The sequence below is a fragment of the Pan paniscus genome, chromosome 7, assembly GCF_029289425.2.
Source record: "Pan paniscus chromosome 7, NHGRI_mPanPan1-v2.0_pri, whole genome shotgun sequence".
Lineage (NCBI taxonomy): Eukaryota > Metazoa > Chordata > Mammalia > Primates > Hominidae > Pan > Pan paniscus.
The window spans coordinates 58,976,832-59,000,433 of record NC_073256.2 but is presented as its reverse complement, the minus strand read 5'-3'; the positions used below and the strand labels follow the sequence as shown (position 1 = coordinate 59,000,433).

At 40.5% G+C, this 23,602-nt stretch overlaps 1 protein-coding gene across 3 annotated transcripts in view; it reads left to right on the top strand.

Moving 5' to 3' along the window:
- ZMAT4 (zinc finger matrin-type 4) overlaps window positions 1-23,602 on the top strand; it is a 381,480-nt gene that overhangs the window by 345,228 nt on the left and 12,650 nt on the right. The gene's annotated exons all lie outside the window — the stretch shown is intronic.

The following is a 23,602-nucleotide window of genomic DNA, read 5'->3' as shown; positions in this document are numbered from 1 at the left end:
GGGCTGTTTTGATGACCTTAGCCAAGGCAGTTGGTTGAGTGGTTGGGAGAGAAAACAAATTGCAGTGTGTTAAGTGTTAAATAGAATGGGAGAATCCTGTCTGTGAGTAGGAGGAGGGACCCACTCTGAGATTTGGGGAAGAATAGAAGAGACCATAGTCTATTATTCATCTAGTGAAGGAGGCTGGGGGAATTCATGCTGTAAATGATCAATCTCATCAGTGACAAAGGAATGATCAGTCACAAGAGGAGTAGAGACCGTAAAAGAGACAGTATGGACTCTGACATTGTAGTTATGCGTTGCCACTACAACTCATTAGCTGTGTGACATTGGGAAAGTAGCTTATCCTCTGTGAGTTTCAGTTTCTTTATTTACAAAATGGGAATTCCACTTCCTGTTTCATGGGACTATGAGAATTGAAGATCATTATCACAAATCTGAGGACAAGTGCTTAGCCTGAGCAAGCTTTTACTAAATGTTACCTGTTATTTTCGTGATGGTGGTTGTTAATATTGAAGACTGTGGAGTATATCTGAGATGGTGATTAAGAAGTATTTGTAAACTAAAAATAGAACTACCATATGATCTAGAAATCTCACTACTGCATGTTCATCCAAAGGAAAATACATCAGTATATCCAAGGGATACCTGCACTCACATGTTTATTGTGGCAGTATTTGCAATCGCAAATATATGGAATTAACCTAAGTGTCCATCAATGGATGAAAGGATAAAGAAAATGTAGTATATACACAATGGAATATTATTTGGCCATATAAAAAGAATGAAATCATGCCATTTGCAGCAACATTGATGGAACTCATTATGTTAAGTAAAATAAGCCAGGCACAGAAAGGCAAACATCACATGTTATCACTCATGTGTAGGAGGTATAAAAGTTAATCTCATGGAGATAGAGAGTAGAATGATAGATACCAGAGGCTGGGAAGGATGTGTGGGTGTGGGTATAGGTGAGGAGGTGGAATTAAGAGAAACTGATTAATGGACACAAAATACAGTCAGATAGAAGAAATAAATTCTGGTATCTGATAACAGTAAGGTGACTATAGTTAGCAACAATGTGTTGTTTATTTCAAAGTGGCTAGAGTAGAGGACTTTAAATATTACCAACACATAGAAATGATAAATACTCAAGGTGATAGATATCCCAAATATGCTGGCTTGATCTTCACACATTCTATGTGTGTAACAATATATCACTTATACTCCATAAATATGTAAAATACTATGCATCAATTAAATTTAGAAATGAAAAAAGAAGTATTTGAGAAGTAGTTGATGAAAGACCAATACGGATATTTTAAATATTTTATTCATAGATAAAAATGCTATTGATGACCCAACTGGGATGAATGAGAAAGTGGTATGAGACAGAATGACATTTTTCCCAAAGGTTTTTGCTTGATTTCCACATGTTTATGATTGCTTAACATTTTCAGACAAATTCTGTGAGGACAGAAGTTTATATCTAGTTTTTTCACCAGTGTATTCCCAGTACTTAGTTAATTAAGTACTTAGTTAATTAACCAATTAACTTAGTTAATTAACCAATTAGTAGTTAATTAACTAATTAACTTAATTAACTCTTTAGTTAATTTTTGTTTGTCTTAAAAAAACAATGGTTGGTTTGTAGTTATCAAAAGCAGAAGCAGAAGTTGGTGGTAATCTTGAAGGTGGTGGTTTGATTGAGGTTGTATTTGAAATCTGTTCTATCCTTGCTTTTTACCCAAACACAAAAAACTTTAAGTGACCCCCAAAAAAGTACTTAGGGATAATCTCACCTTATAACGTGTCAGCTTATAACTACAAAAACTAAAAAGGGACAGAAATACTGAAACCAGACTGTGGTGACTTTGATATGCTATGATATGATATGGTATGACATGACAAGACATGTATATGTATAATACCTGTACCCTTAAGTGGCATGAGTGGCCATGAAAATGCTCTTGTTAATTTCTTTCACCCTTGAGAGTCCTCATCTGTAAACTGATGTTATCAAGAGCTGTATCATTGGATGTGATGATTAAATGAAATAAATATAAAGTACCTGGTGTGCTCCTTGGCACAGAATGAATAATTGGTAAATTTCTTTCTTTCCTCTCCCTATCATTTAACAGTCTTTGGTTTAGGAAGAGATTGATCTAGAAAGTGTAATAGAGATGGAATCATGTTGGTTTGAAATTCAGGAATTCTGAATTCTCATGCCATCCATATCATTCATTATCTATGCAACCTTAGGTGATCACTTAGTATCATCTATACAATGGAGAATAGTAATTTTTCCTACTTCTCCAGTGGAATTATTGTAAGGATGAAATGATATCAGGCATGAAATTCTGTCTGGATGCAAGGTGCGACTATTTTGGTCCTCACAGCCACCTGTTGCCCAGATAGACATTCCTATCCTGGGATGACAGTCAACCATAGTGTTGAAAAATTTTTTTGGCATTTTTAGGTCTCAAAGCTGATGGCACAAGAAATTCAGAAGCTAGCTGAAATGCAGTATGCCACCCTCTACTTTTAATGAACTTCAAAACATCAGAATGTTCAAGTTTTCTATTAGCCATCCAGGGCTGTATAAGAAATTACCTGAAAACTCGGTAGCTTGAAACAACAAATATTTATTGCCTCATAGTTACTGTGAATCAGGAATGATGTCAGAATGTAGTCTGGGGCTACAGTCATCTGAAGGTTTGAGTGGGGCTGCAGGATTTGCTTCCAAGGTGTTGCACTCACACGGCTGTGGGCAGGAGGCCTCTGTTCCATGGCTCTTTCCTCCTAGGATGGAAGCTAACATTTTCCAGGGTGGCCAGTCCAAGAGAAAGAATAAGGAGTGGACACAGTTCATTTTATGACCATATCTCCAAAGTCACACACCATTAACCCATTTATGCCTGAGGTTACAATTTTTTGAATTTTTACAATCAGTCCTTGGTGATGACCTTGAGCAGCAGGATATAAATAACTCCCACGTGCTTAGCTTTCCAATAATGGAACACTGGGCATAAGTGGCAACTACATTTTTTTCTATTTGTTAGAAGCAAGTTAAGTTCAGCCACAGCGACGGGAGGTGGGGTGAAGATTAGGCTCCTCCTCTTGAAGGGAAGAGTGTGAAATAATCTGTGGATGTATTTTTAACACTACTACATTGTGCTATAGTCAAAGTTAAAGAGGCCCCTTGTGGCCTTTTGGTCATCTGCAAAGTGTGTGGTTGCCTGTGCTGATGACACACTTAATATAGGAGACTCATCCTTCTCCACTCATCTCCCTGGGTCTCAAGTTCTCCCAGTAGAGTTTGGCTTATGTTTATATATGTGTTTTCATACACTGTCTCCTTTAAAATATAATGTCTCTGGCAAAACAGAACACAATGCCTGGCACAAGTAGGAGTTCAGTAAATGTTAGTTAAATGTATTGAAGTCTCCCTAACACAAATGGCTTATCCAGTCCTTTGCAGTACACAGATTTTGGTATGAGAAAGAGGGAGAGGACATAAAGACTTGGATAGTAGGAATAAGGGAAGGGGACCAACTGGGGAAAAGATGCAGAATTTGGTGCTCAGAGCATAGCTTTATGACTGCGTGTGTTTAGGGAGGGCTAACTGTGAGACCTGAAGGTGGACTAAGCCCTGTGAAAAGCATAGTAGCAGCTTGATTGGTGGCAAGATGACCTAAAGAGTGGGAAGTACATTGGGGACATTTCTCAAAACCTGCAAAAGAGAGCTCACTCAGAACTGGAGTTGGGAATAGTGACCAAAGAGTAAATGGGTCCAGCAAGAGAAGAGAGGGCTATTATGAGAAATCTTTCCAAGTAGATTTTAATCCTGAAGACATACCATGTTGTAAATTCATCTCAGACATTTAAAATGCATTAGATGCCATTCTGGCCCTGGCTGCTGATTCAGCCGGCATTTGTTGAGCGGCGATTGTGTGTCAGACACAGTTCTTAAGGCGTGCACATTGATAATCTCATTCAATCCTCACACACCCTGTATGGGAAGTTTTAGTACTCTTCTTCTTTGATAAGAAATTAGTGCTCTGGGAGCTTATGTGTCTTATTCAAGGTCACACTGCAAGGAGAAAAACTGAGATTTGAATCTAAGTTTTCAAACTTTATCATGCCACAACTTTCATTTCTGAAAATGAGAAATTACAAGTGCAGATATATCATGGATTAAATCACATTTCTTAAAATATAGCATCTACCTAAGTGAGAGACTAGTATTAGGTAAGCAGCGAGCCCATCTTGTTTCATGAAAAATACCTTGGTCTCAACAACAGAAGTTTATTGTAGCAATGTTTAAAGTGAGAGTGGTGATTTTCTTTTTGGAGTTTGTCCTGCAAATTCAGATCTGTCCCACTCAGAGGTATGGTTGAATCTTCCCCAACACAAATCATCTACCTTTCTTGATCATCCAGACTACACTCATACATCGTCTACTGTATGAAAACTAATAACCATGTAACCACTACAATAGTCAAGCATAACACAATTGCAAAATGTTAAAGCCTTGATTGATGATGATATATTTAATTGAAAGTTTAATAGAACAACGTGATATCTTTCTCATGATCCTTACTGATTAGAATTTACTCATTTTCTGTACTTCCTTCAAGGAAAGAAAATATTTTCTCTTTTGCCCTTATGTTTTTCTGGGTTCTTTGATTTCTACCCCTGTCCCCCAGGCTTGTGTGCCATTCATTCATCCATGTATTCAGTAAACATTAATTCATTCATTAATTCTATAAACATTAACTCTTTTAGCATGTATTTATTATCTACTATGTTCTAAGTACTTTCCTAGTCACTAAAGAACGATTATGGATTGTAGGCCAGCCACTCTGCTCACTTTTGTGGATACAGAGATGTTGTATGAGACAACATCACTGTAATAAACAAATGAAGCATAATAGGAGATACAATGGCATTTCAGGTGGGATACAGTAGGGACATGAAAATGTACAAACCTAATATTAGTGGTTCTGTTATATAGTTAAAGTCTATATGATATTCTCCTATTATATATTGTTTTACCTGCAGGAGATAAGCTATTTTCCAGAGGAGAAACCTGTCGACTAAAAAGTAGGTATATTAGTCTGTTCTCATGCTGCTGTGAAGAAATACTTGAAACTGGGTCATTTATAAAGGAAAGAGGTTGAATTGACTCATAATTCTGCATTGCTGGGGAGGCCTCAGGAAACTTACAATCATGGTGGAAGGCAAAGGGGAAGCAGGCGCCTTCCTCACAGGGCAGCAGGATGGAGTGGCCCCAAGCAGGGGAAATGCCAGATGCTTATAAAACCATCAGATCTCGTGAGACTCACTCACTGTCACGAGAACAGCATGAGGGAAACCACCCTCATGATCCAATGACCTTCAGCTGGTCCCACCCTTGACATGTGGGGAATATGAGGATTACAATTCAAGGTGAGATTTGGGTGGAGACACAGAGCCAAACCATATCAGTAGGCCTTGACAGATGGTCATTGTGTTAGTGTGTGACCTGTTCCTCTGAGAAGCAGATTCCAAGACAGAATTCAACATGCAGGAATTTTATTATGGAAAACACCTGTGAGAGAAATGTGGCAGGATCTAGGAGGAACTGGGAGAGCTGTTAGACCACTATTCTAAGCCTTTGTGGAAGACAGAGGGAAGGATGGTCAGGTGGAAGCATCCTGGACACTGTGCAATCTCAGAAAGCAGGGCCTTTGGGAGATGGAGCCAATGTTTCTCTTCAGAGGAGCCCTCTGGTTTCCAGGAGGGGTCTGCTTTAAAATCCCTGCTGCATTCATGGTCTGGGAATGGCCCAAGAGAACCCATCACAACTCAGGAATTGGAACCTTGATTGACTGCTCCCCGTAGGGAAAGTTCTGTGGGACACACTCTCAGGGCTACCACAGTCACCCTGAGTTGGTACTCCAGGCTGAGAGGGAAATTGGCAAAGAATTTGTTTAAAGCAGTTTGGTGCGTTTTAGGAGAATGACAAGCTCAATATGGCAGGATTATAAGGTGCCCTTTGGTTGGAGAAACAAGAAGACAAAAAGAGAGAATATTGAGAAATAACGTCAGAGAAATGCTCAGTACATTAGACTCTGATATGATCAGTAGTCAGATCAGAGTCTAGTGTATAAATCTAAGGAATTTAGGCAATGAAGAGAAATTGGCAAATTTTAGGTAGGGAAGGACTCAATTAGTTTTTTTTTTCCTTCAAATAAATCAGTTAGTGGACATATTAGAAGATGTGATAAGAAGCAGGGAGATGAGTTGGAACAGAGTATATTTTGAACTATAGCAGTGACAGTGGAAATGTGGAAGCTAAAAAAGTATTTGAAAAGTAGAATTAACATCACTGGATCACCAGTTGTGTGTGAGGAATCTCTGATTACCTGGTTTCTGGCTTGGACACTAGATAGGAGCCATTCCCTCATCAAAAGATTGCATGAAGTGACACTGGTTTGGGGGAAAACTAGTTAAGATTTGGACAGTGAAGCATTTTAGGTCTCTCAGATACTGATTTATCCAGCAGCCAAAAGATAATTCAAGGCTTGAAATGCAAACTTGGGAGTTGTAAGCCTTTCTTTCTCAGGAGCCATTTTTAGCAACCCTAGTGGAGTCAGTCAACAACCACAAATCTTGTAAAGGGAGGGTGTCTTAGTCTGTTCTAGCTGCTGTAACAAAATACCTCAGACTGGGTAATTTATAAAGAACAGAAATGTATCTCTCATGGTTCTGGAGGCTGGGAAGTCCAAGTTCAAGGTGGCAACAGGTTCAGTGTCTGGTGAGGGCCCATTCCTTATAGATGGCAGCTTCTTGTTGGGTCCTTACATGGCAGAAGGGGCAAAAGCGTTCCTTTAAGCCTGGTTTATAAGGCCCCCATATTTATGAGGGTGGAGGCCTCATGACCTCATCACCTCCCAAAGGCTCCACCTCTTAATATTATTCACCTGGGGATTACGTTTCAACATATGAATTCTGTGGGTGGGAGTACAGACATTTAGACCATAGCAAAGGGTATTGGTTAGCTTGCTTCTCTTGAATCTTGGCATCTCCTTTGACCTTTGTCAGCTTAGCAGAAGTCAGTAAAGAGAAGAACGGCCATAAATTGATGTAATGCCTACAAGATCACAAGATTCCAAAACAAGTTTTTCACCAAATGGACAAAGAATTCTATCAGCCTCATTCCTGTCTTTGTCTTTCTCTCTTTTATTGTTTTGTTTTGTTTTGTTTTAAGACTCTATTACTGCATTTCAAGCAGATGTGTGGAGTGAATCTGCACACATTGTTCAAGAACCCCCTTATCTCTGGACCTCTTATGAGCGATGGTGAGACATTATCTGACTTTCTTGACTTAGCCATGCAGAACTCACCCACAGAAATCATCAGAATCTCTAAGAAAATAACATACTTTGGCTTTAAATTTCATTTCTATTGTTTAAATTTCATGACATTAATTCAGGCAACATAAACATTTCCAACAAAACTTCTATGCATAAATCACAGTCTTGGGGGAATGAAGAAGAGAATGAAAGATTGTTGTGATTCTGTGGAATGTGAAGAAGCTTTCAAAATAGCATTTTAAAAATCACCTATCTATGCCAGGAGATAGCTATATGCTTTATATCCTTCCTCTTCCTCCTCCTCCTTCTCTGTTTTTTTTTTAATCTTCTTTTAATGCACTAAATCTTTAATGATCAAACCACCCACTCTGTGGTTCAAAATAAACAAATGGTTTTCCATCTTGTTCAGCATAAAAGTGTGATCTTGTGTCATGGCCTGAAGGGTCCTTCCTACACCTAAATGTTTGATTATCTCTTTGCATTCCTTCCAACTTCTTACCCTTCTTCCCTGGGCTCCAGCCACATGGATTTCTTAGGTGCCCCTTGAAGACCTCCGTGGAACTCTGGCTTCAGAGCTTTGCACTTGCTAGTCCTTCTGCCAGCTCTTCCCCTGACAACCACATGCCAAATGGTCATTTCCCAGTGAGGCCGTCCCAGATCACCCTACTTAAAATTGCAAATTCCTGCTTCCACATCCTTCATAATGCTTCTCCTGCTTTATTTTTCTTCACAGCCCTTATCATTTTCCAATGTCCTATATAATGTATTTATTTTCATTCATCGTGAGTCTCTCCATATTAAATATAAAGTGTGGGTTTTTGCCACTTTGATTTTCTGCTGTATTTTCGGCATATTAAAAGTGATTAAGAGAAATACCTAATGTAGATGACAGGTTGATGGGTGCAGCAAACCACCGTGGCATGTGTAATGTAACAAACCTGCACGTTCTGCACATGCACCCAGAACTTAAAGTATAATTTTTAAAAAATAAAATAAAAGAGTGCCCAGCTCTAAATCTGTGTGAGGGGTAAATATTAACATTCCCATTCATGTGTAAAGGGATTGGGGTGAGAAAGCTTAAGTAATTTGCCCAAGTCACATGATTCATAAATTGCAAGGTTAAAATTCAAATTCAAATCTGTCTGGCCCCAAGGTCCATGCCCTACCCTTCGTGCTGTGGCTTCCTTCATTTCCAAACAGTGAAATGCTTTCATAGAATGAAGATGAGGCTTCTTAACAGCGAGCTGCTGCTTTCAAAACTCTGGATTTTAGATCAGGGAGTCAGATTGTGAGAGACCCATGTCAGAGGTCTAGAGAGGAAACAAACACCATCAACAAAACAGCGGGATTTGCAGGCTAACCCCAGCAGCCATTCATGAGATCACTGAACACCTTCTTCCTGGCTCCCAGGCTGGGTTGCCCGCACACAGACTGTGGGAAAACTGGTGACACACGCAAGCCCGCCAAGAGTTCCATTTAGATTGCATGCACAGATGTCTAATTGGAGTTCTCTGTTTATTAACATAAGCTGCTTTGCCATTCCGAAATGGGAGTTAATCAAAATATTGCAAATGATGCACCTTAAGAAATGTCACTCTTTATCATGATTGCATTTCCATATTGTTGCCATGAAAGTTTGCTCTGTGTGTGTGCGTGAGTGTGTGTGTTTATGTTCAATTCTTCTAAAAATCTACTCTACTAAGATCAGGCGCTGGTGGTGGGATGTGTCTGAATCTATGTTCAGAGGAACTGGCAGAGGCAGTAGGAGCCACAATCCATCGCAGCTTTATGTACCGCACATAAACTACATTTCTACAGCAACTGGTTAGGAGCAGAGTGATTTCCTGGCATTCGCAGCTCACACCGAGCTCTGGAGGGCCTTTCTCCCTTCCCTTTCTGTGTCTGTCACCAGGGAGGAGAGGTCATCAGCTGGAAGCAGATAATTATGCTGCCTCAGGAACTGGCACTTTCCTGTGAGGACCACTGGAATGTAATTCATTTCTTCTGTCTTTCTTCTTGAGTATTAACAAAGTCAACAAAAAGGATTTTCTTCCCACCAGGACTTGCCTGCATTGGATGAGAGCAGTCAGCATGAATTTTAATCAGAGTGACTGTTTTTCAGCCCCAAATTTTCCATAATCAATTTCTTTTTGTCTATTAATTGAAAGTGAATATAGAGTTTGAGAAATGATGGATCCTAACACCTCGAATCCCACTCAGTCACATTCAGAATTGAGCTCTGGTACGTCTCCATAGAACCTAGAGTTATGTAAGGGATGCATTTGAAGATGATTTTCTTTTTTTTTTTTTTTTTTTTTTTTGTTCAAGTGATTCACCCTGTGGTTTCTTTAAATAGGTCAGCTAGTGCTGTAAATTAATTTACACAGGAGGGAGTCAAATTTTCCTTCCTCTTTTTTAAAAAGAAAATTCATATTGAAGATGAGATTCATGTGGATTTTCTTAAATTTGCTTTTCTTTTTACTGTGCCTTGTGGTTTGCTTTGCGTTGTTTTCCTCCAGCTACTCTTACTTTTGTGGGCTGTGTGAAGGAGAGACCTGCCCACCTGGGACACTCATTACACTGGCTCCATAACTTCCTTTGTGATCAGAACAGCCTGATGCTGATGGTGTTTGAATAGGGATAAACACATAGACTTTTTTTTTTTTTTTTACTGGGCTTCAGGGTGAGGGGGTCAGCATTTCAGAGGACTGCTAGGATTAGAGCAAATTGTTCCTTGGTTACTTTTTCCTGCTTGGTATCACACCTTTCTTCCTTTTTATTGACTGTCTCAATTCCTAGGGCTGCCATAACAAAGTACCAAAAATGAGTGACGTAAACAACAGAAATGGGTTCTCTCGCAATTCTGGAGGCTAGAAGCTCAAGATCAAGGCATAAGCAAGGTTGTGCTCCCTCTGAAGGTGCAAGAGAAGGGTCTGTTGAGGCCTTTCTCCTGACTTCTGGTAGACCTTTGGCTTGTGGCAGCAGAACTCCAGTCTTCACATGGCTTTCTTCTTGTACATGCTCTTCTATGCCCAAATTTGTCCTTTTCATAAGGACACCAGTCATATTGGGTTAGGAGTCACCCTACTCTAGTACCATTCATCTTAACTAATTATATCTACAATGATTATTTCCAAATAAGGTTGCATTCTGAGACACTGAGTGTTAGGACTTCAACATATAATTTTTGGGGGGAGCATAATTCTACCATAACACTGACTATTAGTTATCAATTGTTGCTTATCAAATCACTCAAAAACTTAGTGGCTTCAAACAACAACATTTATTATCTCACAGTTCCTATGGGTCCAGAATTCAGGAATGGCCTAGCATAGTGTAACTGGGTTCTGGTCTCTAGTTCTGAGCTTCTCCTGAGGCTTCAATCAAGGCCATCATCATCTTAAGGCTCAACTAGGGGGGAGTCTGCTCTCAACCTCACTCGCGCGGTTGCTTGAAAAAATCCACAAAGATTTGGTTCCTTGTGGGTTGTTGGAATGAGGGTCTCAGTTCCTGTTGAACTCCAGGCCAGAGGCATCTCTAGGCATGAGAAGCTCACAACATACAGCAACTCACAATGATCACAGTAAACAAGCAAGAGGGCAAAAGAGGAACAAGATGGAAAACACAGTATTTTATAACCTAATCTTGGAAATAATACGATTCATATGCTATTTGTTAGAAACTGGTCATCAGACCCAGCCTACACTCAAGGAGAGGGGATTATACCAGGACATGGATCCCAGGATTCAGGGACCTTTGAAAGCAATTTCAGAAGCTGCTACCTTGGTCCATCCTCTGAGTCATCCCTTTTCATGAAAACTAGAGCTTGTTTGTAACTGATTAGTTTACTTGACTTGCTACTTCCCATTAGAATTCCTGGGGTCTACTAACCTTTTTTTCATTTTGCACTGTCTCTGCTACTTTTGGTACAAAACGACAGTGTTTCTGCTGGTGACATTAACTAAAAAATATTGTGGGATTTCTGTGAATCTTATTTGAGTTTACTGTATAGAAAAAAAGTTATACCCACAATTCTCTCCAAGAAAAGCCCTTCTCCACCTTTGGGGTCTGCTCAGAAGCCTGAGAGATCATGTCTTGATGCTTCCTAGTCGTCCGACTGTTCCATTGAGACAATCGGTAAGACACACCTTTCATCTCTTTAAAAGGCTCCTTGTGAGACAGAATAACACGCTGATCCTTTGATCTTTTTGAAGTCTTAACCAGTAGTTATGCAGTCTTACCTGTGGCTATATGTCTATACCACGTTTTCCTGAAAGTACTCAAAAGCCATTTCTTAATTCTAGCATATTTTGCTGTCCAGAGAGATTGAGACTTTTCAAAATTATCAGGTCTTGGTTCCTTCATGTTTAACAATTCTTCCTTCAATTTATCACTCTTACAGTTTACTATAAGCAGCACAAAAAAGCCAGATGGCACCTTCAGCCCTTTGCTTGAAAATCCCAGCTCAATCACTAAGTTCATTAGTGCTGGCCAGGGCAGAGTTGTGAGGTTGAAAATAGACTCAGTTGGCTCCTCCCACACATGTGCACCTCCCTGTGGCATCCCCTTCCCTGACTGTCCTTCCCTCTCCACCACTGGCTTCAACATTTTTTGCAGTTTTTGACTGCATAGGGTGAAATTTCCAACACCCAGCTTGACATGTCTTGTTTCCAATAGCTTCAATATATTAAATTCAATTCCCTGGACACTTGGAAGTCCATGATGATAGTATTTATCATATAAGCAAATCATCGATAATGCTTTGGTTGGCTAATGTTGTTCCCTCTACCTTATCTCAGTTAAAATGTATAAAATAGTCTTTAAGGGGTGGTAAGGTCATATGATGATATAAAGTTATAATTCTAATGATTTCTACCTGAATAGCTTTACGACTACTTTACCATTTATAAAGGGCTTCCTTTCACTCATTTATTCCTCACCAAAGGCCTATACGGCCAGTGTCTTCTTAATTTAGAGATTAGGGAACTGAGGCTCATAGAGGTGAAGTCATCTGCTCTAGGTTCCATGATTTAGACGGTGCTGAGTGGCACCAGCAGGACCACACTCCACAGCACTGTGTCCCATTCCATATCCTCGATGTCCTGCTGGAACAATTTGGAGTATATCGTTATTTGGGGTGGGGGATCAGGGTGGATTTTGACTAAGATAATTCCCAGACGTGGCTGAACTGTTCTACAACATTGAGTTTGACTACAGCAGATGCTACACCCATCACTGCCTTTGCAGTATGGGCTTTGCTTTGTATTCGTCCAGACCTGGATGCCCTGGGGGTTGCCACATCAGACCACAGTCTCCCAGAGCCTCCGCAAGCATGTGCTGGCTTTCTCTATCCTCTTCCGTGGCCTATCAGCACGTTTATAAGTTACAGTTTGGCCCTGTCTGCAGAATGTGCTGACAGCTTTCAGTAATGGATATGGACGTCTGCTGAAAGGTTTGGCTGTGTTTGTAGCTGGGTGCTGGTTGGCACATAAACTCTGAGCCTGAAGGAGAAAAAAAAAAAAAAGTTAGCATAGAATTCACTCTATCTGTGGATTTGTCATTTTGGAGTTTGTGATCATTTTAGACAGGACTGACAGAAACTGCTGAACTTGGAGCTGAGTGACGTTAGAGGCGTGAGCCCATCTCTGCTGCAATGACGTTGGCCAGGCCACAGGCATTCAGCCTGGTGGAGGTGAAAGGAACTTAGGGAATGGCCTGGTCCAATTCTTCATTGAATAGATGAAGAAATTGAGGCTTGTGGAGATGAAGTGACATTTCTAATGCAGCCATTTAGTGATAAATCCATTGTGTTGATTGATCGTCATTTCATTCTTTTCCACAGTTCACTTATTCTATTACATAATGTTGTTTCAGCGTTGTCCCGATAGTATAATTATTATCAAATACTTTGTTGTAAAAATTGTATGAGGTCAGGCACACTGGTTCATGCGTATAATTCCAGCACTTTGAGAGGCAGAAGCGGGTGGATCAGTTGAGGCCAGGAGTTGGAGACCAGCCTGGGCAACATAGTGCCACACCGTATCTACAAAAAATAAAACAATTAGCTGGGAGTGGTGGCATGTACGTGTAGTCCCAGCTACTCCAGAGCCTGAGGTGGGAGGATCACTTGAGCCCAGGAGTTTGAGACTGCAGTGAGCTATGATCACATCACTGCACTCCAGCCTGGGTGACAAAGTGAGATCCTGTCTCTAAAAATAAATAAATAAATAAATAAATAAAACAAAATTAAATTAAAAATCGGATGATCATATTACTGCTTTTTCTACCTCTCATAGGCCAGCCCTTGTACCAGGGTCCTCCCTGACCCCTCAGTGGCCCACACATGAGTACAGCCTCCCTGGTCTTCTCCATCAGCTTCCCAACTTCTTTTTCTCCATCTCAGCCTGGCATGTTCCTTCTGCAAGCAGGGCTGCATCCCATTCCACACTACTCCTTCTCAGCAACCTACCACATACAGTGCTTCTTTTCAAACTTCACCGCTTCTGTTCCCAGTCCTTCCCTCCCCTCCGGCCTCTCCACCACACATTCCTCCCCCCAACAAAACATACTTCTGCCAACTCATCCCTTGCACCTGCTGCTCTGCCTCTCTATCCTTCAGTCCCACTCTGCCCAAGGGCCAGCTTTGGAGAGTAACTTTCCACTCCTGCCAGTGGCTGACCTGAGCATAGTAGTAATTGCTGGCACTGTGGGACTCTAGATTTTCACAGAATGTGTACTCCCGGAGACGTGCTCATGAGCTAAAGGGGAGTCCAACATTTTCCCTTCCCCTGCTCCCTGCACTTCGAGGTACTGCAGTGTTTGAGAGAGAGACACAAATTATTACAACATAGCAGTGGCTCGTTTCTCTCTCATATTCACCTGTTATTTTTTTCATTTTATTTTCTATTTGGGAAAAATCAGCGGATTGATTTGCATTTCAAAACATATCTGATTTCAGACACTTTCAGTGACACTAGCCCAGAACTGTCCAGTGGAATGTTCTGTGGTGAGCGACATGTTTTATATCTACTTTACAACACAGTAGCCACTGGCCAGACTCGATTGCTAATACTTGAAAGTGGCTAGTGTGACTGAGGAACTGAATTTTAAATTGTATTTAATTTTAATTATTTTATATTTAAATAGCCACACATGGCTACTGGGTACCTAAGTGGGCAGTGTAGATTAGACCATTATACCCTTTGTTGAGGGGAGAATTGTGAAATCAAATATTAACATTCCCCCACTTCTACCATCTTTTTGCCACATCCCACCACGTCCCATGATCCTTTGCTTGCCCTTGAACAGGTAAAACCAGGGCTACTCTTGGCTTCTAGAAGGTATATCTGACTTCAGTCCCCCGTCTCTGTTTCTGCCAATTATATAACTTAGTAATTGACTTAGCCTAAAACCGAGGCTCATGTAGCAAATAAATAATAATAAATAATAAATAATAGATCACATTTATTTGTTGCTCCATATGTACCAGGTATGTAATACTTCCATATATTAATTCATTTAATCTTCAAAGCAGCCCTGTGAGGTCTGTGTGTTATTATATTATACCCATTTTATAGTTCAGGAAACTGAGGCAAGAGCTACAGAGCTACTACGTGCCAGAACTGGAATTTGAAGTTGGGCATTTGATAGTAAACCTCACTCTTGGGCACCTATTGAACTGCATCTGCCATATGCTCCCCTGCAGAGAAATTCCTGGCCTGGCATCTTGGATGCTCTCTGTGCCTGCCAACATGGAGTGGGATGGAGCTCTGTATACTAAAAAACAGAAACAGAATCAGAATCAGAGAGGTTTGCTACTGCAATATTGCAATGCAATTCTGACGCTAACTACCTAGAGTTAGTGCAGACTTCACAACTTAAGGGCACAGACTTCAGCAAGACCGCCCTCACTTCAGATGTCAGCTGCAAGCTCTGAGGGTCCCAGGATGCCTGCACTTCTGACCAATTGGCTACAAATTTGGGGTTCCCATTACTCCTTCAGGTTTAATACCTAGAAGGAATGTCAGAACTCGGGAGAGAGCTAGACTTGCAATTACAGTTTTATTATGAAGGCTACAAATCAGGACCAACCAAATGACAAGATGTATATAAGAAGGTCTAGGAGGGTCCCAAATTTGGAGCTTGTTTGTCCTCTTCTTATGAAATCAGGGTTGTGGGACTTTTCTTTAGTTCAGCTAAAGATGGGGTCCTTGTCACATGGCCACAAAAATTTAGGCTTGCAGACAATTTAAAAGGTGAGTAAGACAGGATTTTATTGGGTGAAAAGGGAAAAAAGGGAAGGAGGGACCCTTCACAAGCCAGAGTCCCTGCTGGTGCGCTTCCTGCCCGCAGCTTGAATCCCAGGTTCCACACAGGAAGAGGAGGGGCCAGGCTCCTTGTCCACTGCAAAGGGTGCCAACTTCCTGAGGCTCCACCCCAGTGCACAGGCTGGTTGGAGTTTTCCTAGGAACCTCTTTGCACTCAGCTGTCTTATCAAGACACAATACTCCCTCATCACGCTGATGTGTTCACTCAACTGAGCTTTGGTGTCCAGAGTTTTATTATGCTTTCATTATTTAGGTATGACTGAAGTATTGGTCATGTGACTGAACTCATTGTCCAGCCTCTCCTCCCTAAAGGTTGGGCTACTATTATTTGGCCTCAACCCTCTGATCACACAGTTTATCTTTCCAGCATGGCCAGACTTCATCCTGAATCTATCTAGGGACTCACTATGAGTCACCTCATTAGCATAAGCTGTCAAGTTCCACCATGAATTACAAAGATACTGCTATCATTTGGGAAATCCCAAGGGCTTAGACCTCCACCTCAAGAACTTGGAAAAAAGACCTGACAAACTCTATTGTACAAGAGCTACATCAGAAATTTTTCTTTCAAGTAACTAAGAGTAAGGAAACAAGCATTTCTAAATGTTTAGTGGTTACTGGTCACATTCATCTACATTATATCATTTAATCTTCATGACATTCCTAGGAGGAAGATATTATCGATGTCTTTGTTTTATAGATGAATAAACTGAGGCTAAATGAAATTAATAACCATGTACATGAACATCCAACTAGTAACAATTGGTATGGAAGTTTAAAATCAAGTTTAAAACCTAACTTTCAATCACAAGCCCTTTGAATACATTACAAGAATAGTAGGAGGAGATAAGAATAGAGATATAGATGCTTTCAACACCTAATTGTTTTTCTTATCTGAAAATGCAGGATGGGAATGGACTTGCCCAGGATAGGACAGTCAAGGAGAAATGTGAGGATCTGGTAGTGAGGCTTCTTCCCAATGTGCCAAGTGATTCCTTTTCTGATTTTCCTCATGTGTTTATTTACAAAAGATTACATTTTAATGTGTGTCAGGCCTTTAATGTGTAGCAAGCATTGAAAATACACAAATAGAGAGACACAGTCCCCAGGCTTCCTTGAAGAGGACGCAGACAGTACATAAAATATTGCAATGTGACATGGCTATTGAAACAATAAAGAAAAGCACTTAGAAAAATGCAATAAAAGGCCGGTTGTGGTGGCTCATCCCTGTAATCCCAGCACTTTGGGAGGCCGAGGCGGGTGGATCACGAGGTCAGGAGATCAAGACCAGCCTGGCTAACATGGTGAACCCCTGTCTGTACTAAAACTACAAAAATTAGCCAGGTGTGGTGGCGGGTGCCTGTAATCCCAGCTACTTGGGAAGCTGAGGCAGGAGAATCGCTCGAACCCAGGAGGCAGAGGTTGCAGTGAGCTGAGATGGTGCCACTGCACCACTCCAGCCTGGGTGACAAAGGAAGACTCTGTCTCAAAAAAAAAAAAAAAAAAAAAAAAGAGAAAGAAAAATGCAATAAAGGAAACAATAAAAGAAAGTTCTAATTAGAAAGGGGCGAGAGGAAAAGGGGAGTCAGGAAAGATTAGGGGAGAGAATGCAGGAGCTAGGGGTTGGAAACAAACAAGGATTAACCAGATTTCGAGTTCTGTAAGTGAATGGAAGAGGGGTACTGAACTCTCTCACTTCAGATGAGGAGGCTAATATGTTGTCATCGACAAAAAGAGTTAAACTCTGTAAAATATTTAAATAGATGTATTCTTAGCCAAATATGAGTTACTATGGCCCACGATGCAGCCTTCAGAAGGTCCTGAGAACATGTGCTTAAGGTGGTGGGGGGGTAGCTTGGCTTTATACACATTTTAGGGAGGCAAGAGACATCAATCAAATACATTTTAAAAGTACATTGGTTTGGTCCAGAAAGGTGGGACAACTAGAAGCGGGGTTTGGAGGCTTCCAGGCTATAGGTAAATGTAAACATTTTTTGGTTGACAATTGGTTGAGTTTGTCTAAAGACCTGGGATTAACAGAAAGGAATGTCTGGGTTAAAACAAAGGGTTGCAGAGACACAAGTTTTTATCTGCAGAGGAAGCCTTCAGATAGTAGGCTCCCGAGAAAATAGGTTGCAAAGTGTTTCTCATCAGACTTAAAGTCTGTATTGATGTTCCTGCTGGAGAGGTATAATGAGGCAAGTCCGACCCCCATTTTCCATCATGGCCTGAAACAGTTTCTTAGGTTAAATTTTAAAAGAGCCCTGGCTGAGCAGGAAGTCCATTCTAATGGTTATGGGGAGGGTTTCTTAGAATTTTATTTTTTGGTTACACGGTCCTGATGATGCCCAAAGCCTAGCACTTTGCAGACCCCTTGCTCTGCCTCAGCTGTAGCCAGAACCCCCAAAGTAGAAGGGAATGGAGTCACCCAAATAATGGAGGTCAGGTTGTGATGTTGTGGATCTCAGGAATGAGGAGGATGTGTGTGTATTAGGAGTTCCAGCAAGTTTCCTCATCTGTAAAATGATGATGTTCGACCTCCCTAGATAATCTCTGGGATCCCTTCTGGCTCTAACATTTCATTAATTTGTGATTTTATGAAAAACGTTTTGCAAAGCAAATGAATAGTGTAAACAAGATTATAAAGAAATATTTGCCTTCTTAAGGGAATAAACTGTTCTGAAGCACATCAGGAGTGGTCATTTGCATATAAACAATGCAAATTCTATATAAGCAGAGGAGGCTTGTTTTCTTAGGTGTTTTGGTAAGTCAATTACAAATCGTTCTTATCAATTTTGCTAGTGTATATGTATTAGGAAGCAGAAGAGCTGAATTCATTTTAAAAGTGCTATACTTTCGAATGTTCCCAATTTCTTGAATGTTCCCAATACCTGACTTTTCTCTGAATTAGCCTGAGTTTTCTTAAATTATTTCTTTATTCCATGGGTTAAAACATTTGTGATTTGTTTTTTTCAAGAAGGTTTTGGATAAATTGTTATGTTCATCAGATCTCAGAGGTGTCAACTGAACCCCATTCTACTTTCAGTCGTCCTGAATGGGCTTAGGACTACCCAACAAAGTCTATAACCTGTTAGGGTCCAAAGTCCTGCCTCCACTTTTGATTCCCAACATCTTAATGATCTCTCTTCATCTTTCTCCCCTGTATATTTGAGTGCTTCTTTTTCCCACTCCCCATATCAATCAGACTACATAGGCTTCCAATAAAAATTACCACTTTGGAAGTATTTTATTTGTCTAGATGACTGTATTGAAGATTTGGTTGTCATACAGAGCTATCACCATGCAGAGAACAAAGCCATCTTCCTGATTCTATTCTCTCTAGGCCTCTTCCCCTTCTCTCATATTCTCTTTCTCTTCTCTTTTTTTTTCTCCAAACCCCCTCATCCCCCTGCCATTCACCCTTTTCAGAAGCAAGACACCTTGTGCCCCTTGTCTTAAGCACAGCAGTTTCCTTCTGTAGCTTGGGCATTTTCTTAAAGTTTTGTTCTCCACTCCCAGGTGGTTGCTCAAAATATTCCAAATACATTTTGTTGTGTCAGGGTAAATTCAGGAAACACGATCTGGAAGAAGCAGGTTTCCACCAAGGGGGATAGGAGAGGCTGGGCAAGCAGAGAGGTGGGAGATGAGTTTCCAAGCAGAAGGAACTGCCCGCACCAACCATGGCAACATGTGAGAGCCAGCACGTAGAGGAGCCTCACCTGATTTTCTGTGATCCAGATAGGTGGAGTAATCGCAAGGAATAATGAGTAAAAGACAGGAATGGAGAAGAAGATGCCAGTGACATTACAGTGACCTTTATGTGTCATATTAAGACATTTTTATTTTCTCAGAAGGTGCTGGGAACCCAGTGAGGCATTGCAACACCAGTGTGATGAGGCTGCAGAGCTGACTGCAAACATCCCAGATAGAAAACTAGTGCAATGCCACAGACCAGGAGTAGGACATGGGGCAGGGGATGCAGAGGAAATGGGACATTTAAGAGAGAAGTAGGAGACCAATAAGATTTGGGATTGATTGATTATGGGCTGATGGAGAAAAAGGAACTGGCTAGGGAAAATGCTGCACTTTTGTCTTGAATATTTATTGGCCAAGTTAGGAAATACAAGAATAGAAATTAGGAAATGTTCAATTTTGGAAATATAACTTCATTTGGTTTATCACTGCACTATTTTAATTTATGGGCCCAAAGTGTTACGTCCTTGGATGTCATTCAGTTCTCAGGCAATAGGCTGAACAAGTTCCAAGTCATGACTGTTCAGCAACATTTTTGTGAAAAATGCCTTAGACATGACTCCTCCTCTCCTAACAAACTCTGGCCGTATCATTTCATGTAAACCATGGCCCATGACTGCCTTTTCCTTGTCACTATAAGCTTGCTACCTGGCTATCAGAAATTAAGCTTCATGATGGCTAAGGATGTTCTGCTCTGTTTTTTCACTGGCTTATTGAATAGTTTACATTCAGTGTGGGACCAATTAATCATTATATATTTCTCTAGCTACCACCTTCAAACTCACATGGTCAAAGTGCTTTCTTCATTCTTCCTCCATATTGTTAATATCTCAGGAAGATTGTGTACATATCTGGTCATTTTTTTTTTTTTTTTTGAGACAGAGTCTTGCTCAGTCACCAGGCTGGAGTGCAGTGGCAAAATCTCAGCTCACTGCAACTTCTGCCTCCTGGGTTCAAGCAATTCTCCTGCCTCAGCCTCCCAAATAGCTAGGACTACAGGAGCATGCCACCATGCCCAGCTAATTTTTGTATTTTTAGTAGAGACAGGGTTTCACCATGTTGGCCAGGATGGTCTCGATCTCTTGACCTCATGATCCGCCTGCCTCGGCCTCCCAAAGTGCTGGGATTACAGGCGTGAGCCACCACACCTGGCCAAGGTGAGACCATTTTCAATGGTTGTTACTAGTCTATCTTAAATTTCTGTCTCAAAACCAGGTCAGAGAATCCCCCTATCCTGGACCTTCAGGATGAGAATAAGGGGAAAGACTAGTGGTGGAAGAAGTGGAAGCTTTTGGACATGGCTGTTCCTACAGATGTGATTCTCATCTGGCTTGTGCTAGAAGGCTGCCACATGCCCCGTGTGGCCCAGACTTCAATAGGGGCTGAACATCACAGAAGTTCTATGTCGCGCCACATTCCCTGACAGGGACACTTCTCTTTTGGGAAGGCAGAGGTACCCATTCCAAATTGCCCAACATTTTTCTAACTGCTTCCTGAGACCCCATGAAAAGTCCCTATTAACACTCAGTTACATTAGTTTTAGAAAGGTAGCAAATGTGGGCCGAACGCGGTGGCTCACACCTGTAATCCCAGCGCTTTGGGAGGCTGAGTTGGGTGGATCATCTGAGGTCAGGAGTTTGAGACCAGCATGGCCAACATGGCAAAACCCTGTATCTACTAAAAATACAAAAATTAGCCAGGTGTGGTAGCACGTGGCTGTAATCCCAGCTACTTGGGAGGCTGAAGCAGGAGAATTGCTTGAACCTGGGAGGCAGAGGTTGCAGTGAGCTGAGATTGTGCCACTGCACTCCAGCCTGGGCGACAAAGCATGACTCAGTCTCAAAAAAAAAAAAAAAAAAAAAAAAAGGTAGCAAATGTGCAAATGTGAAACTGAGGCCATGTTTTCATGTTTGTGGTTTCATATATGTCAAAAAGAAGATGAGCTATCTGAGTATGATTGGTATGTATATGGCGCAATTGAAATTCTCTCTTCAGATGGAATCATATTTAAGGCTGTCCGAGAACAAAGACTGCCCTTCGCCACAAATGGAAGCTATGTGATGAATTTTTTTCCCTATGCCTTTCTTCAATTTTCTATTTAAAGAAATTTCTGAAAATACATGAATTATGCAGCTTATCTCTCAGATGAAAAAGAATTTTCTTCTTGGATTGGATGGCTGCATGTTTATTAATAGCAGTGAAATTTTCCGTGTTCTTTTGTATCAAATGGGATGCTGACTAAAATATGAAGTAGCCTTTCCAGCAAAAATAACAGTAATGGATGAATAATTACAAAAGCTATAGGGAACTGAAAGACATTTTAATTTGTCATTATTTCTATGTATTCAGAAAGGATCTGAATAATTACAATGACTATAAAAAGGAAGAGTGTGATATTTTTCCTCATTATGGGATTAAGTTCTTAATATACCACTTTTACTATAAGTTTAAAAAAAAACCCTTTCATCTGATTTTCTCTAACTATGTAATCATGACTAAAGACTGTTTAGCTGTGAATATTTGGTCTTCTTACTCTTACGTGAAGATGCTGTCCTTCAAACTCTTTTTAATCTCAAAAGTGTTCATCTTTGCAGTTTATAAAAATGAAATTATACTTATTTGCTCAGTGAGAACTTTCAACCCTTATGTCACATTAATTTTTGAAGATGACAAGGACTGTTGAATTTCTTTAGGTCATGACCGGATGGTAGCAGAGTATGAGATTCTAAAACAGGATTTTAATTTTTATAACAACTACTAAAAAGTGGCTATAGCTACCAGGGTCATGCTAAGGCAAAATTTCAAACATTTCAAAGCTATTTTTAAAAATATGCATATAGTCTCAATTTTTTTAGTCTACATTATACCAACAATGTTCAAATTCTTATTCAGATCCTAAGAATATTCTATGACAGCACTGTTTTTGGAAAATGAAATTTCAACATATGCTCTGTGTTTCTAGGTGAGTGATAGAATTTTCTTTTGTAGCTTTTGAATTTTCATTTACCAGACTGCCAGTGAGACATTTGGACCTTAGCGAAGGAAGATGGGAAAACCTGTGAAAAGAGTCTAACCTGCTCTAACACTTTTGCCACCCTTCCCTCTAAAATATTCTTTAAGGGAAACAGCCACCAGTAGAAGATGCTTTTCCAGCAGCTTCCTTTCAGCTGGAGCACTTCTTCAGCAGCATGCGAGAAATCCCCGGCAGAAGATGTCAACAAGCTCTCTCACCTCCTGCTTATGAGTTTTTCCAGGGTTCAAGTTCCACCGCTTAACAGCTGTTTGATCTTGTGCCATTAATTTAGCCAAGTGAAACCTCAGTGTTCTCACCTTTAAAAGGGGTGGAAATGGCACACATAGTAAAAGTGGTCTGTGGATTAAATTAAAATGTAAAGTAAATGTAAAATTCATGACTCGTAGTAGGCATGTGGTAAGAGGTAGTATCTTGTTGTCATAAAGAAAAAAACAAAACTAAAAATCCTTCAAAAATTGGCTCTCAATTTGATTAAATCAATACTTTTTGCAAGTAAGGCCAGAAAGAATTTTTTTTTTTTTTTTTTTTTTTTTTTTGAGATGGAGTCTCCCTCTGTTGCCAAGCTGGAGTGCAGTGGCACGATCTCAGCTCACTGCATCAGGTTCAAGAGATTCTCCTGCTTCAGCCTCCTGAGTAGCTGGGACTACAGGCACGCTACCATGCCCAGCTAATTTTTGTATTTTTAGTAGAGACGGGGTTTCACCATGTTGGCCAGGATAGTCTTGATATCCTGACCTCGTGATCTGCCCACCTCCACCTCCCAAAGTGTTGGGATTACAGGCATGAGCCACTGCACCTGGCCCAGAAACAATTTTTTTTTTCTATTCATCTAACAGAGAAAATTCTGAATGAGTGGACAACGAGGCTTATATTAATTTGAAATTTAGCCACTGTAATGTTGCTCTCCACTTTCAACAAGAGGGTTCTGCATGTAGTTATACCTGAAACTTAAAGATGGGTGTATGCAGCATGCCATAAATAAAAATCAATTCATTACTTTTATTTAAAAACATTTGGAATGAATTTAGTGTCTGGATTGACAATGTAGAGCTATACATTTTCTTGTACGTATGTGGAGATGGCATTAGTAATGGAGATATTATATATACAGGTTATTTAGAACCTGA